Source organism: Sciurus vulgaris (genome assembly GCF_902686455.1).
Source record: "Sciurus vulgaris genome assembly, chromosome: 1".
Taxonomy (NCBI): Eukaryota; Metazoa; Chordata; class Mammalia; order Rodentia; family Sciuridae; genus Sciurus; species Sciurus vulgaris.
The window spans coordinates 201982010-201999843 of record NC_136461.1 but is presented as its reverse complement, the minus strand read 5'-3'; the positions used below and the strand labels follow the sequence as shown (position 1 = coordinate 201999843).

Genomic DNA, 17834 nt, shown 5'->3' with positions numbered 1-17834 from the left:
AGGCAAGAGCGGCCTTGGTTGCCAGCCTAGCACTCACCCTCCTGGAGGTAAGTGCATGTCTAATTGTCTTCCCCACCAGACTGGAACTACTTCAGGGCAGGTACATCCTCTGACCTGGTCCCATTTGTTCTCCCAGGTGAATGGGAAGCTTCAAAATCACATTTGCACACACACACACACACACACACACAAATAGATCCACATGGCAGAGTTGGAAATGTGGAAATGTTTGAAAGAGAATCGCTATGTTTTGCAGACAAACCAACTTTGAACACTAACCTGCATACCTACCATTCACAATTATCACAGACTGAGCTTTTGCTATGTGCTGGCAACTGTTAAGATCCAGGAGAGGGTTTCTCAATCTCATTCTCTGAACCATTGATGTTTAGAGCCAGATGAGTTTTTCTTTGATGAGGAAGTGCTGTTCTGGTTTCTTGTAGCATGTTTTGACAGCATGACTGGACTCTGCCACTAATGACAAGGGTATACCTGCTCCACTCCCAGATACGACAACCCAAAATGTCCCAGGATGCTTCCAGTGCACTTTGGTGGGCAGAACACCGCCTACTTGAGGAGCATTAATGTAAGAGTGGAACCTGCTGTTGGGCCTGTGACCAGGGTTGAGAGGCTGGTCGATCTAGCTCTTGTGGGTTTTGTGACATAAAAAACGAGAACACAATCCTGATATAGTTTATAGAGGCCCCCGATTTCCTCCCTGAGCCATTAATATTCTGATAGCTATTGCAATAATGTCTGTTATTTTAGCTTAAAGAGTTCATTTGATCAACTCAACAAGGATATTTCTGCCCAAAATATCCCATGCTTTTAACTGCTCATGGATTCTCTCACTGGGTGTGCCCACTGTCTCCCTGGTGCAGCTTCTCATGGGGATTTTATTTTTATTGGATATGACACCTTCATAATTCCTTCTTTCATCTAATAAGCAAAGAGTATCCTATATTTGTCTGTTTTAAACATGAGTCATTAATGGTTTTTAAAGAGCAGTTTCATCATGAAATTAAAGTGGACTTGAAACCCTCCCATATCTTTTGGGGGACATTATCACAAACTTTTGAAAACCCTAATTCTGAAACTTCTCCTGGGAATCCAAACAGGACTGGCAAGAGAACTAATTACTGTTGCTCTTTGTCCTGAATGTCCTTCCCCATTTCTCAACATTAGCCACCCCTTTGCTGACCCAGGAAATGATTCACCCACTAAACCACCACCAAGGAGTGCAGCAATGTGAAAATGTGAACTTTCCAAGATTTCTTGTTCTATATATGGAGAAAAAAGCTAAGACCTTGTATTCTGCCATATTTATATAGACCTTTTATGGGTCACAGGTCTTCATTAACAAAAATGGCAGGGAAAACTCTCATGGTTGCCAGAGTGAATAAACTTGAAAAAGCCCCTCGCCCAGGAAATCAGCTTCTCAATAAAGACATCTGATTTTCCCTTGAGAAATATCCTCTCTTACAGACACAAGCCCATGGAGGCCACTCACGTCTGACACTCGCCAAATCTCCCAGCTGCTCCTGGGGAGTGGGCTGTCAACAAGCATTTACTGAATGACCTCGGTGTGTCAAGCACAAGGATGCAGCAGGGGCTGGCAGACACCATCACCCTCAGGACCACACAGACAAGACCTGGGACCTGACAGGAGCCGCAAGGCAGGATGATTAGTGTTCACTGCTAGAAAATGGGAAAGAGTGACAGGCTGAAGGACAGGAGACTTTCAGGGATGAGCCTCACAGTGATTTTTGCTGCATCTTGAAGAATGCCAGGGAAGTAGGTGTGTGTGTGTGTGTGTGTGTGTGTGTGTGTGTGTGTGTGTTGAGAGTGTAGTGTTTTAAGGAAGGGGGCCAAATGTGCAAAGGACTGGAAATGTGTGAGGGCTTGGGACAATCACCATTCAGGGATCCTGCAGGAACAGGTTAAAAGGAGCACATGAAGTGGGCTCAGGTACAGTTCTGAGGCAAGGCCTAAGGCATCACAGCCTTGATGAGGCACCAGATCAGCCACAGAGGATGCTGTTTTCACCCCTAGGAACTTGAAGTGGTGTTGTGGTTTAGCTCTGAAGTGACTGGGTCATGAGGGCCTAAACCTGATCAGTGCATTAGTCCACTGATAGGGATAAACCGAGTGGTGACTGCAGGCAAGTGTGTGTGACTGGGGAAGGTAGGCCACTCAGGAGGCTTGTCTTTAGGGTATATTTTTGTCCCTGGGGAGCACAGCTCTCTCTGTTTTCTGATGGCCATGACCTGAGCTGCATTGCTCCACCACACTCTTCTGCCATGATGTTCTGCCTCACCTCAGGCCCAGGCAATGGAGCCAGCCGTCCATGGACTGACACCTCTGAAACCGTAAGCCCCAGATAAACTTTCCCTCCTCTAAAATTATTCTTGTCAGGTCTTTTGGTCACAGTGACAAAAACGAAAGCTGACTAAAACAAGGGTGAGGGGAGGATGGTGCCCCAGAACCTGGGGAGAATTGTGGAGTAGTCATTGTTCAAAATGCAACTGGAGGAATGACTGCCCCATCCTCCCTCTCACATGTGTGACTCTCTATTGTCTGTCTGTCTGCCTGTCTGTCTACCTCCATTTCTCTTTGTTTCTCTCTCACTATCTATCTATTTCTCCTCAATTTCTCCATCTTCCACTTGGACCATCCATAGCATAACCCAAAAGGAAGCTGAGGATACGGACACCTGACGATGCAGTCCAGATATCCCAGTCTTCCAGGGCACAGAACAGGCAGAGAAGGGCAATTCTTTAGAAGCAAACAGAATAACCAGGAAACTGGGTCCAGCTTTCTTCAAGTCACTTTGAGTCACTAGAAGCCAAGGGACACATCAAGGACACATAAGAACCAGGAGAGGGAATGGAAGAGGAGAGGGAAAGCGCTGAGCCCCCAAGGCCCTCTCCTGGCTTTCTGCCCAGCACCTTGATGGGGAGAGAACCTACAGAGGATGTTAAAGCTTGTAGCTGCCATTTGGGGCTGTTTGCTGAGCATCAGGCACATGCCAAGTATTTGTATGAAGAAACACTAAGTTCAAGGGAATATAAATGCCAGGAGGAGAGAGACTCATTCTTCATGCCCAGTCCAGGAAAGCACCTGCACAAGGATAACAGATGATCAGTAAGTGCTCACATTAAGAAGAAGCAAAATAGTCTCAATGGATCCCAGACAGTGAGACTGGGATTCAATTCAGATGCCCAACTCTAACCTCTTAAGCTGCAGAAGCATCCCAGCCAGTTGAGAAGGAATACCCAAGAACGTACTCTCCCTCCTTCCCTATAAGTGGAAATCTGCTCCACTAAGGTCTCTCCTAAGAGAAGGTGGAAGGCTCTCCTGCCTTTAGTCTGCCCCCACCAAGCTCAGCCTTTTATTTAACAATGAATTAACACACCGTCTGCCCTCAGGAACTATGTGCCTGCGCTATGAATGAGGAAGAAGTAGGATAAGTGCAAGCACTGTGTAAATACCTGGGAAAGCAGTCTTAGAGTGACAGAGGCCGACCCCCCAACACATAAGGGCAGTAGCAGGTGTCTCCATGGAGTAGAGTCCAAGACATCAGGAAAGAAAAAAATGGTTGAGTAGGTTGAGTCTTGACCTCCATGAGTTGAGCAGATGATTGGCAGGTGATGGGGAGGACACTTTGGAGAGCACATGCCAGGACAATGGCACTTCAACAGAAACACCTGGTGGTGGGCCACATGTGAGGCTGCGAGAAACAGCATGGTATAGAAGAGGTCCTTAGGAGTGAGGTGAAGTCCATACTTGCTCCCAACTCCCTTTCCTGGGTCTGTGCTCATCTAAGCCTAACGACTCCAAGATGCGCTGGAGTACACCCATCCTCTCACCTGCTTGTGGACTGTGTTCCTGCAAGCCCTGCCATCAGTGAGTTCCTTCCTTATCAGAGCATTTCCACCATCATAAACAAAATGCTGAGATTTTCCCATACTAAAATATTAACTAAAGGAAAAAAACTTTAAAGAAAAATTTTAATCACTTACTCCCTTTCCCACTATTGCCCAGTTCTTTGGTAATTCCTTACAACAGTGCTCCTCAAAATCCAGGCTCTCTGTCTCTACTTCCTTTTCTCCCATTCGTTTGTAAACTCATTCCAAATAGGCCATGGAAGATGTGAATCCAGCCACTCAACAAAACAGCAGTTGTGAAGGTTTTCAGTGACAACGGTCCTTCCTAAGGCCTAGGAACGAGAACACTTGTGTTCTAGTGAATTCCCACGTTTTTCCAAGTCTTCCACCCCTGACAGATGGATAAACAGGTGTCACCAGCAGCTCATTCCCTTTCCCTGACCTCCAACTACACACACACTGGTCCCTCAAGACTCCTGGAAACTGTGAAGACCAAAAGGACCCACTTCCTTTCTGTGCAGATATTCCAGAATGATTGGAGAATCAGGGGTCAACAAGATTATTTTCTGCAAAAGGTTTGAGAGTAAATAAGTCTTCCTTTTAGGTTTCACCAACCAGGCATTTAGCTCCCCTCTCTCTCTTCTTCCTCTTCCCCTTCTCCTCCACCTGCTCTCTCTACTCCACATGCTGCTTCCCCCTCGAATCTTTACAAATATAAGAACCATGGTCACCAGCTGCACAGAGGCAAGACATGGCTGACTTGGCTGGCCTGCAGTCCACGGACCCCTGGGGGAGAACAGAGGAAAACTCCTGTCTAGGTTTTGAAAGAAAGTCCTGTTCTCCAGTGAAGCCAGGGCAGTTAGTCACCCAGGTACCGCTTACTAGTTCTATGACCATGGGACATCATCTAACCTCTGTGAATCTCACTTTTCCATGGAAAGGATCTCGTAAGATCTGAAGGACTTGTTACTGACCTGTCCACTAAAATAGCAAGTGGAAAGGTCAAAGCAACGCCCAGAACACAACAAGTGTGTACACAGTTCCCCTGGAGTCCCCTTGTGACAAGGCTGGCAGGAGTCTCTGATGGGGTCATCTCCAGCTGGAAAGCACTCTTAGAAGGAGAATGGCTGCAGCTTTGTCCACCTCTCTGAATATGGTCACAGGGACGTTGAAAACAGGTTACTGTCTTAAACTGCTTTGCATTCGTACAGCTTACCTTAATATTTGCACTACCACTTATTAGATTTCTCATCTTTAAAAAAATCTCAACTTCATTTTTCACCTTGTCTATTTTTAAAGGGTTTAATCACTTCTTTTATTTCTTCTCAACTCCAGGCCTTCCTATTTTTAGCCTTTAACATTTTTACTTCCTCTGTAATGTCTTAGTTCCTAAAAATCCATTTAAAAAAATCTTTATCCTCAGTAAAAGAACTCCTTTTATTCTGTTTTCTAAAACCCCCTCTTGTTGTTACCTCCTGAGTGCTCGCAGCACCCCCCCCCCCATTCTGTCACTCCTCAGGGTGTCATCCCTGCACCCATTCTGTCCTGGAGGCCGCCACCTTCCCCTTCACTGTGCACGTCTGGCCAGCTCAGTGCAGCCTGTCCACGTTTCTCCTACTCTTTTCTTAGCTTTTCACAACTTTATCGTTCTGTTGCTTTTCAAACTTCATTACATGCTATTTATACTTTGTCCTCCAATGCAGGACGTACTATTTATAAAGGGCAGGCAGGAAGCATGGCCACAGAGCCGACAGCTGCCAGGGAGCTCACAAGCTGGCAGAGTGTGTTGGCGGGGACTGTTGTGTTCCCTCTGGGCTGGGTGAGTCCTGTGTCTCCCTGGCTCTGTCCTCCTTCCCTTTCCTTGCTGAGTCCTCAGTGAGTTTCACCTGGGTCAGGACTATTCCCCAGGCTGCTTCTCAAGTGACCTCTCTAAACCCTGACTCTGTAACTGAGAAACCCTTCAAGGGCCACTCAAGTGACATAAGAGGCAACAAAAACAGTAATGACCAATGGCATATCTTCAGGAAAATGCAAATCAAAACCATGATGAGATTCCCCCTCATTCTAGCTGGGGTGGGGGGCGAGAGAAGAAAGGAGGAGCTTTAGATTACATAGAGGGGAATGAGAGGAGGAGGGGGCAGGGTATGAAAGATGGTGGACTGAGACAGACATCATGACCCTACGTACATGCATGATTACACAGATGGTGTGAATCTACATCATGCACAACCATAGAAACGAAAAGTTGTACCCCATTTGTGTACAATGGATCAAAATGCAGTCTGAAATTAGTATGGCTGTCTTAGAAAACAGTCTGGAAGCTGCTCAAGAAAATTAAAAAGAGAACCACCATATGACCCAGCAAACCCAATAACGGGTGTATATTCAAAGGAAGCCGAACCAATATGGCCAAGAGACATCATGTGTTTACTGCAGTACCCTTCACAGTGGCCAAGACAGGGAACCAACCCAAGTGCCTATCAGTGGATGAATGGAAAAAGAAAATGGTCTCTGTGCACCATGGAATGGCATTAAGCCATGAAAGGATCAAATCCTGTTGTTTGTCATAACATGAATGACCCTGGAGGATATTATGTTAAATAAAATAAGATACAATCAGAAAGATAAATACCACATGATCTTACTGATAGGCAGAATCTAAAACAGTTGCTCTCATAAAAGTTCACAGAGTAGTGGTAGCTGGAGACTAGGAAGAGTAGGAGAAAGAAAAGATAGGGAGGATGTGTCAACTGGTACCATGTCAGTCAGAAATGAGTTAGAAGAAATGAGGTCCAGTGTTCTACTGCACAGTAGGTGGCCATAGTTAACAATAATGTGTCACATAACTCAAAATATCGAGAAGGAGGGATTTTAAGTATTGGTTCCACTATTAAGCGCTAAATGTTCAAGGTGGTAGATAAGCTAATTACTGTGATTTGATCTTTACATAATGCATTTCAAAACATCACAATGTTATGCCAAAAATTTGTACAATTATTACATATCAGTCAAAATCATCATTAATGACATCAACTGTCATGGTCAATATTGAGCAATTATTGTATGACAGGCCTTTTGTTTGTTTCTTTCTTCTACCATCTGGCAACATGCTGAGGAAAGTATTCCCCTTGAACAGACAAGAAGATTTCAGGGGCCAAGTGCACATCACAAGTAAGTAAAATAATTGGCAGACCAAATTCTTAACCACTGGGTTGCACTGCTGGGTCTGCATACATCGTACAGCAAACCTAACTATTCAGCATCTGCTTTCTAACTGAGAATCATAACTTGGTCACCCCAAGGGCCAGTGGTAGAAATGAGGTTTGAGACCCACATGGTCTGATTCCAGAGTTGACTCCCTAACCCTTCTCCACTGTATAGTAAATACAGGACACAACTATTCTTCAAAAAGTAGCATAAATGCAGAAGACTTTGAAGATTAGTGACGTGGGAAGAACCTGGTGGAAGAGCATCTATCATGCATCACTTATCCAGAAATAAAATGGAAAAATATTTCACCACAGACAACCCTTCAGAAAAGGAGACAGCAGCCAGGATGACAGGCTCTGCTGAGAGATGCAGCCACAGGAACATAGGATTAAATATACTATTTCTATAATATACTATACTGTGTTCCTATTTAAGGAACACAGTCTCTGCCCTTTAGGAATTCAAAATTTAGGAAGGCTGATGGATAAATGAAAAGGAGATCAGAATTCAGCATTATCTGTGATTTTCAGGTCATTTACACAAAGCAGATATTCCCTTATGCCAGCCTGGGGGCCCAGTGGGACAGACTGACTTGGGAGCTTTCCAAAAATAAAGATCCCAAGACCATGCCTCTGGAGACTTGGGTTCAGTGGGTCCAAGAAGGGCCATGGGGATCTGCATTTTAACCCCCTGCGGATCCTTGGGTGCAGTCAGAGTAATTAACTTGCTGGGGATCCTCTTTGTCTGCTCTTTTTCTCCTAGTACACAAAATCCATTGGCCAGTCCTGCTGTCTCTTCCTTTGAGATGTTTATTCGAGGTCTGTCCTGTATCACTCCCTGCACAATTAGATCTATGGCCCAAGTCAAAGTAGCTTTCACTGAAATTTTTGGAGGCAGCCTCCAGTTGCCTCCCTGGCTCCATTGTCCCCCACTTCAGCCTGCTCTCACCATCCCAGCCAGTGTGACCCTGAAAAGGTGAGTGATAGGTCATGTGTCCCCAGTACTCAGAGCCCCCAGGCTCTTCCTCTTCCCACTTCATAGGAAGAAAAGTCAAGGTTTTTATTGTGGCCATTAGACCCCCTGTGATCTTCGGAGCTCACCTCCAAAGAGTGTTCCCCACCTTCCCTCTCCTCTCTGCTGCAGCCACAGGGGGACTCATGATGGTCTCGAGTAGGATTCCTGCTCCTTTTGCCTCAAAGTCATTGCATATTCTGATCTTTCTGCCTGGAATGTTCTTCCCCAATCACTTTGTGGTACACTCACAGATTTCAAGTCTTTTCTCAAATGCCTTCTCATAATAGAGGTGTGTTCTGAACTCCCTATTCATTAGCTGCCCCGTCCCTTCTCCATCCTCTTACCTCCTCCTCACTCTTCTTCACAGCAATTATCACACATATGCCACCAACACTCTGTATTAAATATTCTTTTACCCACCCATAGAATGGAGGCAGGACTAAGCAGGACTTTGCTTTGCAAACTACCAGTTCAGAAACTGCCAGACACATAAAATAAATTTGAATGGGTATGTTAATAGAAGTGGGGAACTAAGAAATTCTTCTCAAATCAAGTTTACAAGTGTATAAGGATAGGAGAAAATATCGATCAACTTCTCAAGTGTTTCACACTTAGCGTACCAGTGTGGGGTCAGAGCTGGCTTACCGAGATAGAGAAGGGATCTGGTAGAGCTGTAAGTTGGAGGGAATACAAAACACAACTGATTGTAAAACACAACCTACCTCATCTTGCAACCACAGATCTGCAACTACCATGATGTAATAGTATTTCCTTCATCACATTTAGTAAAAATAATAATAATAATTGAATATATCAGGTATTCCTAGGTACTTGATATTAAAATGCAAAACATTATCTGTGAGGTCAATTACTGAACAACTCTATGTATGTGACAAAGATTTTCTTCCACTCTGCAGGCTCTCTCTTTGTGTTCTTAATTGTTTTCTTTGCCACATGCTTTTAAATTTGATGCCATTTCACTTACTGATTCTTGGTTTAATTTCTTGAGCTTTAGGAGTCTTAAGGAAGCTAGCATTTGAGCAATTAGGTTGGAATATTGGTCTTATATTTTCTTCTGGCAGTTCCTGTGTTTCCAGTCTAATTCCTAAGTCCTTGATCCATTTTGAGTTGATTTTGTGCAGGGTGAAAGAGATTTAGTTTCATTTTTCTGCATATAAATATCCAGTTTTTCTGGCACCATTTGTTAAAAGGTTATCTTTTCTCCAGTGTATGTTTTTGGCACCTTTGTCAAGTATCAACTGACTGTACTTATATGGATTTGTTTCTGTCTTCTATTTTATTCCAATGTTCTTCATGTCTGTTTATATGACAATATCATGCTGTTTTTGTTACTATAGCTCTGTAGCATAATTTGAGATCAGGTATTGTGTGACTCTTTGGAGGGAGGATTAGTATCCAGGATATATAAAGAAGTCAAAAAACTTAAACACACACAAAAAAACAAATAACCCAATTGAAAAATGGGGAGAAATGATCTAAAAGGACATTATTTCTCAAAAGAAGAAATACAAGTGACCTACATATATACACAAAAAGGTTCAACACCTTTAGCAATCAAGGAAATACAAATAAACTACACTTAGATCTCATTTCATTTCACTCCAGTTAGAATGACAACCGAGAATACAAATAACAGTAATTGCTGATAAAGATGCTGTGGTAAAGGCACACTTACACATCATTGGTGGGACTACAAATTAATACAACTGTTTTTAGAAATCAGTATGGAGATTCCTTAAAAGACTAGGAATGGAACCACCACATGACTCAGCTGTCCCACTTCTTGGTATTCATCCAAAATAATTAAAATCAGCATACTATAGTGATACAGCCACTTCAATGTGTATATCAGTGCAATTTACAATAGCCACATTATAAAACCAGCCAAGGTACCCAGTAACATATGAATGGATAAAAGAAAAGGTGGTATATACACACAATGGAGTTTTACTTAGTCATAAAGAAAAACTAAATTGTTATTTGTTGGTAAATGGAATATCAATCTAAGTGAAATAAGCCAGACTTAGAAAGTCGAGGGTTGAAAGCTTTCTTTCATATGTGGAACCTTAAAAGAAAAAGAGAAACATTTAAAAAAGGAAAGTATCTCATGAAAATAGGAGACCAATAGAGTAGAGGAAGAAAATCAAGAAGGAGGGAAGTAGAAGTAAGGTATAGGGAAGTCCTGGGGAATTAAATCTACCAAAATATGCTATATCCCTGTGCAAATATACCACAACAAATCCCACTGTTATATTTAATTATACTGTATAATTTAAAAAAAAAAAAAACAATAGAAGGGAGATCAGGAGAGTAGAACAAGGGGCTGGGTGTTAGTGGAGGCAAAGGGAAGGTACAGAGAATAACGTTAATCAAATCATGTCTGTGTAGGAATGTGGCCTAATGAATCCTACCAGGAAGTATAATTGTAAGGCACCAGTGAAAAGAAGACCTGATTCTGGGCTCTGTTCTTCTCATTGGGCCTTGGCCTCAGTACTTCTTCTCCTGGCTTTATGAGATGGGACCACTGTGCTTTACTTCTCAGACTTCCCGTCACCTCTTTTGGAATCTGCAAGTGCTCCTAGGAAGGACAAGGCCCCACAGCCAGGCTCTGTGCCTGAGTGGTCTTCTAAATCTTGACATTTATGTCATTAGTGAATTTATCTGAGTGACCTACTGTTCCTATTCCAACATATACAGACACATTTGCACATATGTTTACACACACATATCTGAGAATTTATGTGTATTTTCTTTCATACATAATCATATATTTTCTTCTATTTCAAGAATTGGAATTACATTGAATTTACATATTTGTGTATATATACATGTATATATATAGTTCACAATATTACATTTTACATAATGTGTCAGAGATTTGCTCATGCCATTAAATATCTTTAAATGCTAGTTATATCCACTTGTACAAGCAGAACGCAGCTTAGTCAGCTATTCCCCTAACTGCTAAAATAATGCCGTTTCCATTTATTTTCCACTATCAAAAAAGAACACTGCAATGAACAATCCTTAATAGAAATTTCTAATCTTGTATTTGGTGGTTTCCTAAAGATAAATCTCAGGAAGTTGGATCACTAGGTCAAAAGAAATGAGAAAATTTTTGCAACATGTTGCTAATTTGTTTTCCAAACATATTGCAACAAAGTATCCCATAGCATCCAACTATCTGATTGTTTTCATTTTAAAAAGCAATTATTTCTCACTTGAGACATTACCATACTTTTCTGCTTAGAAGATCAAAGCAATATGCCATCTATTATTTCCCCCGCTTTTTTTTTTTTTTTTTTTTTTTGGTAGTCTCATTTTCCACGTTTCACTCTGATCTGTTAGCATTTATTTTGGCATACAGTATGAGATGATAACCAAATTTTTCCTGATAGTTGACCAATATTCCTTCTCTGAGCAATTCTTATTTCCATTGAGTCTTGAGGTATATGTATCAGACACAAACTCAATCGTCTTTTTCTCTCTTGTACACACTGGTTTTATTCCGTTAATTTTTCAGTTGAGTTTTTCTCTTTTGATGCGGAGTTTTAATTATTGCAGCATGAAGGCACCTGACACTTTGGGCAAGAAGCACTCTAGTCCCTTTTGTAAGGAAGCATTTGATATTAGAGCTTCCATATTCCTTCAGTTATACTTTGAAATCATCTTTCAAGTTGCAAATGAAAATTCCACGAGGAATCGTAATTATAAATTTGAAGCTGTAAAGCAAGTTGGGTGGTACTTACACAGTTAACAGTTGTCTGTATTTTGTGAATTTGTGTACTTTCCCTCTTTTCTAGCTCTCATATACTGGATTTTATTGTTGATGAAGATATTCTGTGTTGCTTTACCTTACCATTGCTGTTGTAGGACTGCTGTTTTGTCAAATCTGGTAAATGATGATTAGTGGTATGTCAGAAAGCCATTCATTCATGTGTTCATTCATCAACTACCTAGCACTTATTAAGTGCTGAGCAATTCATAGGCACTGTGGTGAGCATTTATCATCTAACTGCTAATCAGTGAACATCAACAAAAATCATCTCTGTGTAGATAGAACTAAAACTCCAATGTGGGAGCACACATCAAAGAAGCAAGTATACAAATGAATATATAGTTACAATCCGATAAATGAACAGGGTGCAAAAACAAAGAATATCAGGAAAGTCTTACTTTTGTAATAGTGATCAGGGAGCATCTCTCAGGACACTGTAATAAATTCCAGAATAGGAGAAGAGGAAGCTGCAAGGCAAGAAGTGTGGGGAAGAGTGTCCAAGCAGAGGGAAAAGCACTTGAGTGACTGAGAGACAAAGAGAGTCAATGAAGGAATAGAAAGTAAACCAGATTGGTTGAAACAAAACAGGGAGGAGGAAGAGGTACCAATGAGTTTGACGAGAATCAAGCAGCCTTTATTGTCATGAGAGGGAGTTGTTTTTGTTCTCTTTTTCAACAATAAGTTTATTGATTTAAAATCTATGTATTTTGGCAGGCAGTGCATGCACTACACAAAATACAAAAGAAAGTGATTAAAAAAGAAGATGTCAGCCTATCTTCCAAGAATTATCCAGTACCTTACTGAGTGATTCTGTGCATGTGTAGTGATAGCAAATGTTAATCCTTTGAGATTTTTCTTAACATTCTATCCAGCTGTATGGATTTATGACTTAACCAATCCATGTTCATAGCCATTTAGGTCGTTTCCAGTAATGTGCTGTCATTAGCAACACTGTGATATCCTTTGTTCACTATTTTTGTATTTATCCATTTTGATGCATGCACCTCGAGTTCATTGATCTTCACTGCTGAGTAGAATTTAATTGCTATATCACAAAATATTTATCCTTTCTGCTCTTGATGGATATTGAGATTATTTTCGTTCTAATCCCATATGAAAAACACATTCTGAACATCCTGAGCGCATCCCCTGAGGCACACGTGCAAAGGCCGTGCTGGGGTGTGGAGGATGAGCGTGCGGTTGCAGGGTCACGCAAACTGAACATCCATGTGCGAAGCCAAAGGAGCTGCATTGCTTCACAGTCCTGCCAATCAACATCCTTGCCAACGTGACAATGTCCCACTCTCCCCCCGCCTGCTTGTCAGGGTCAACCTGGTGGGAATGAAATGGTTTCCCATGGTGTCTTTTTAAATATAGTTCCTAGTTTACTAATTTGCAGTGCTCTTCATATCGATTTTTCTCATCATTGAAATACATGCTGAAGTCATTTGCCTTTGTTTTCTTTGGCATTATCCCCTTTTATATATTTATCCTATGATAAATTCATCCTGTGATCTGAAAATGAATTCTTTGCTGCTTCTTTGTGTCACAATTTTTTTTTTTTCCTGTTTGTGCATAGGGATGTTACTTACCTTGCCTTTGGTGAAATGAAAATTCTTAACTTGAATTTAATAAATGCATTAGTCTATCCTTTATGGCCTCTATTCTTTGTGACTTTTCACATGTTTGCTTTTGTTTTTTGCATTTGTGGGGATGGAACCCAGGACCTAGTGCATGCTGAACAAACATTGTGCCACTGAGATACATTCCCAACCCATTTTATTTTTAATTTTGAGGCAGAGTCTTGATAAGTTGCTGAGGCTGGCCTCAAAATTCAGATCCTCCTACCTCAGCCTCCCACACAGCTGAGATTAGAGGCATATGCTATTGTGTTCAGTTTTTTTGTATTCTGTTATATTACCTTTCTAGGTAATGAAAATATTCTTCAAGGCTGTCTTATAATATGATCTATTTCTCACTTTTATGGATGAGTCTTTAATCGACCTGCAGTGTATTTCTATTTTGGAATTAGGCAGGAATTTGCCTTCATTTTATTTTATTAAGTGGATAACACATTTTTTAAGACCCTTTGTTTAAAAATCTATCTCTTTAGGTCTACCTGCAATGCTCAATTGTCTAGGTTGTGTATTTGTTTCTGGGTCTCTGTTCACTCACTGTTGAATTTATACATCATATACATAGCTTAGTACCTTAATTACTACTGCTCTATACCAAGTCTCCTCTGGTACTGCAAGTCTTCCCATTTTGTGCATTTTTGATGCTTTGATCTTTGTATGGCTTTTAAAATCATCTTGAATTCCCCCGGGGGAGAAATACATACTGAGATTTGGGATCTTTACTACAGTAATTCTTCCTATTCATAACATGATATATTACCATGCACCTATTTAGGCCTCTTTAATTATTTTAAATTTCAAAATTTTTCTCAAGGATTTGTACATTTTTATTGATAATTTTCTAGGTATCTTGTGATTTGATACATAGTTATAGGCAGACAGACATAAAATGGAAGTTCATTTTTTGCTTATTATGGGTCCATGGGTGTGCAAGAATATAATTAGCATTGTATTTTGATTCAATATTTTGCTAAAACCTTATTCAGTCCTGCAATTTTTCTGTAGAGATGTTGTGATTTTCTACATGGATTGTCATTTCATCTGTAAATTATGGCAGAATAATTCTTCCTTCCCAAGCTTTATTACATTTATTTTGAGGTTTTTTGTTCTATGGAAGTAACCAGACTTGAGGTTTACGTTGAATTCACTTGGTGATGACTGGCATTGGCATCTCTTGGCAAATGGTGGCTTACCACTCAGTAGCATCTGTGCCTTAGATGATTTCATTTGTGTTTCTCTGGAAGTCCTACAGCGATTAGAAAATTCACTTCTAATGTCAGAACTTTTAAAATGAAAGGATATTGAATTTTATCAATGCTTTCCCCCACATTAATGAGATGATTATTGTTTTATTTAAAGGTATATATATGACAAATTACAATAGTTGATTTGATGATGTTTTAATATGCTCCAATTCCTAGAAAAAATACAGTGTGGTCAAGTTGAATTGTCTTTTCTATTCATTGATGGCTTCAGTTTGCTTTATTAGGTGTAAGAATTCCCATCCATGCTCATGAGTGAGAGTCACGTGGTATTTACCATTTTAGGTCAACTACCTAAGTATTGGCACTAAGGTTATACTAGTCTTAAATACTGAATTTCTCTCTATTTTCTATGCTCTGGAAGTGATAAAAGATACAAATTATTTATTCCACAGTTGTTTGTAGAGTACTCCAATGAAACTATTGGGGCTTGTTACTTTCCTCATGTAAAGATTTTTAATTATGATTACACCTAGTTGAATTTTCTCCTTTCTTCTTGAGTCAGCTTTAGTAAAGATGTATTTTTAGAAATATCTCAATTTCGTTTAAAGATCTTGTTAGCATTAAAGTTAATAGTATATTTTATTATCTATTGATTTCTACAAGATCTTTGTCAATTTTTTAATCTTAATATTGCTTATTTGTATGTATTCTCTTTATTAAGCTTATAAGAATTATTTGTTTTATTAGTTTTCAGAGAGTGAAATATTAAATTTACTGATCCTCTTCCCTTATTGTCATTTGACTTTTCATTCATGACTTACTGTTCTTACTTTTTTCCTTCTATATACTTTGGATTTATTCTGTTCTCTATTTGATTTGGTTTTGCTAAATCCTTCAGTTGAATAATAGGACTTTCAAAAGTTTTCAAGTTTTTTTGCTAAATGAAGCATTTAGGACTATAAATTCCTCTGTGTGGACTACTGAGTTTTATTCTGTGGTATTTTCAACATTCTTTGGCTATACCAGTTTTTCATTACGATATATTTTTAAATCCATGAGTTATTTAAATTACTTTTAATTTCTAAGCATATGGGGTTTTTCTAGTTATCTCCTTAGATTGCTTTGTAACTTGGTTACTTTGTGGTTATTGGCCAAGTTTGCATGATACTAGTTCTTTGAAATGTGCTGAGGTTAGCTTCAGATTCTGATATAAGATACTATTTTACAATTTACATTAATGCCTAAAAATTTGTAGTAATAATTAGACACTATGTTTCATTTCAAGGTTGTTTTAGGAACTATTCAAATTATTTTTTTGAAGATTTGTTATATCTGCCTGACATATTAGCTACTAAAAATTGTGTTCAAATAGACTACTATGATGGTAAATTTATAAATAATTACAATGATCAGATTTAGATATACATAATTTTCACTGTATATTTTGAGACTGTTGTTAAATGTGCTCAAGTTTAGAATTTTTTATCTACCTGGTGAATTAAACCTTCTATCATTGTATAGTGACCCTAATTATCTCTAGTAATGCTTTTTTCCTTAATCTTGTCTTTATACAACAAAACAAACTTTATTTTGTTTTGACATTTAAAGTTTTTATATTAGTATAATTTAAGAATCTCATAAATGTTATGTAGATTATTTTTTCATGTGTAATTTGAAAAATAATCATCATAACTGGAGAGTCAGTACCATTTATGTAACACATTTTTCTAAATGTTTTCAAGACTGTCTTTGGCTTTTAATATTTTGACTATGATGTTCACAGGCAGAATTTTCCCTACATTAGCCTGTGTGTGGTTTGCCGAACTTCTTAAATCTATAATTGTTTGCCTTTATAAAATTCGTGAAAAACATCATTTCTTCAAACAAATTATGTTTTCCCCATTCTCCTTTTCCTTTCCTTCTGAGAATTCAATTATATGTATGTGAGGTCTTCACACATTTCCACATATGCAACTAAAACCTTTTTGAAATCTTTTTTTTTTCCCCTGCAGAATGAACATTTCCTACTGTTAACATCTCAAGTTTACTGACTTTTTATTCTGTCATCTGCACTAATATCATCCAGTGAATATGTCCACTTCAGATATTGTATTTTTCATTTCTAGATTTTCCTTTGTGTATGTATGATTTTTCTCTGTCTTATTTTCTGACTTTTCATTTATTACTAGTGTGCTTATCTTTATATCACTGAGCAGAGTTATAAAAGCTGCTGTAATTTTCTAATCCCAGTATCTGGGTCAGATCGGAATAGGTGTCTGTTGATTATTTGTTCCCTTGAGGAGTCACATTTTAATGTTTAGTCTGATGTCCCATAATTTTGTATTATGTTTAGGACATTGCGAGTACTGTATAATCTTACATTTCTATGGACTTTGTCTTTGGACTTCATATTAGTTGGATTATTTTATCCTTACCTCAGTTGTCTGCTGTCTACCCTGTTCACATGAGTTTCAGCAAACAGTTTATACAAAAATTTGAGGCTCCCCCACATGGGTTCCCTGTAGGATTTTGTGCTCACTTTCCAGCAGCTGGACACGTTATTTGCTTCTCCTGAGCTCCTCGACTTCCTCTTGGCATTTTATCTACCCTACACTACATGAACTCTGACCTATCCTTGGGCTAAGGCCATAAAAATAAGGAAATTCACACTGTGTTGTTCCTTTCTTCCATACGTAGACACCCCTCCAAAATAGTCCTGCTTTTCTTCCCCAGTAAGCCATTCAGAAGGGGTCTAATGTGAATACAGGAAGTCGAATTTGAAAGTGTAACAAGGAGATTTTGATGCTGAGAGATAAGATAATGGGATTTCAGATTTTAAAAAGTGGAAAATGTGATAACTTTTCTTGACTTATAAACAAGATTTGAGTTCTAGCAAAGAGGACCTGAGTGTACTAGAGTCACAGTACAGAAGGCCACTCAATGAATGTTTTATATATATATATATATATATATATATATATATTTATATATATAAATGTTTATTTAATTATTAGTGCACATTGATAGCACAAACTAATGATTTTGTTGTGATATTTCCATACATGCATAAAACTGTTTGATT

The 17834-nt window shown here is 39.3% G+C and overlaps 1 protein-coding gene across 3 annotated transcripts in view; it reads left to right on the top strand.

Moving 5' to 3' along the window:
• ADCY8 (adenylate cyclase 8) overlaps positions 1 to 17834 on the top strand; it is a 231036-nt gene that overhangs the window by 32480 nt on the left and 180722 nt on the right. The window lies entirely within an intron of this gene.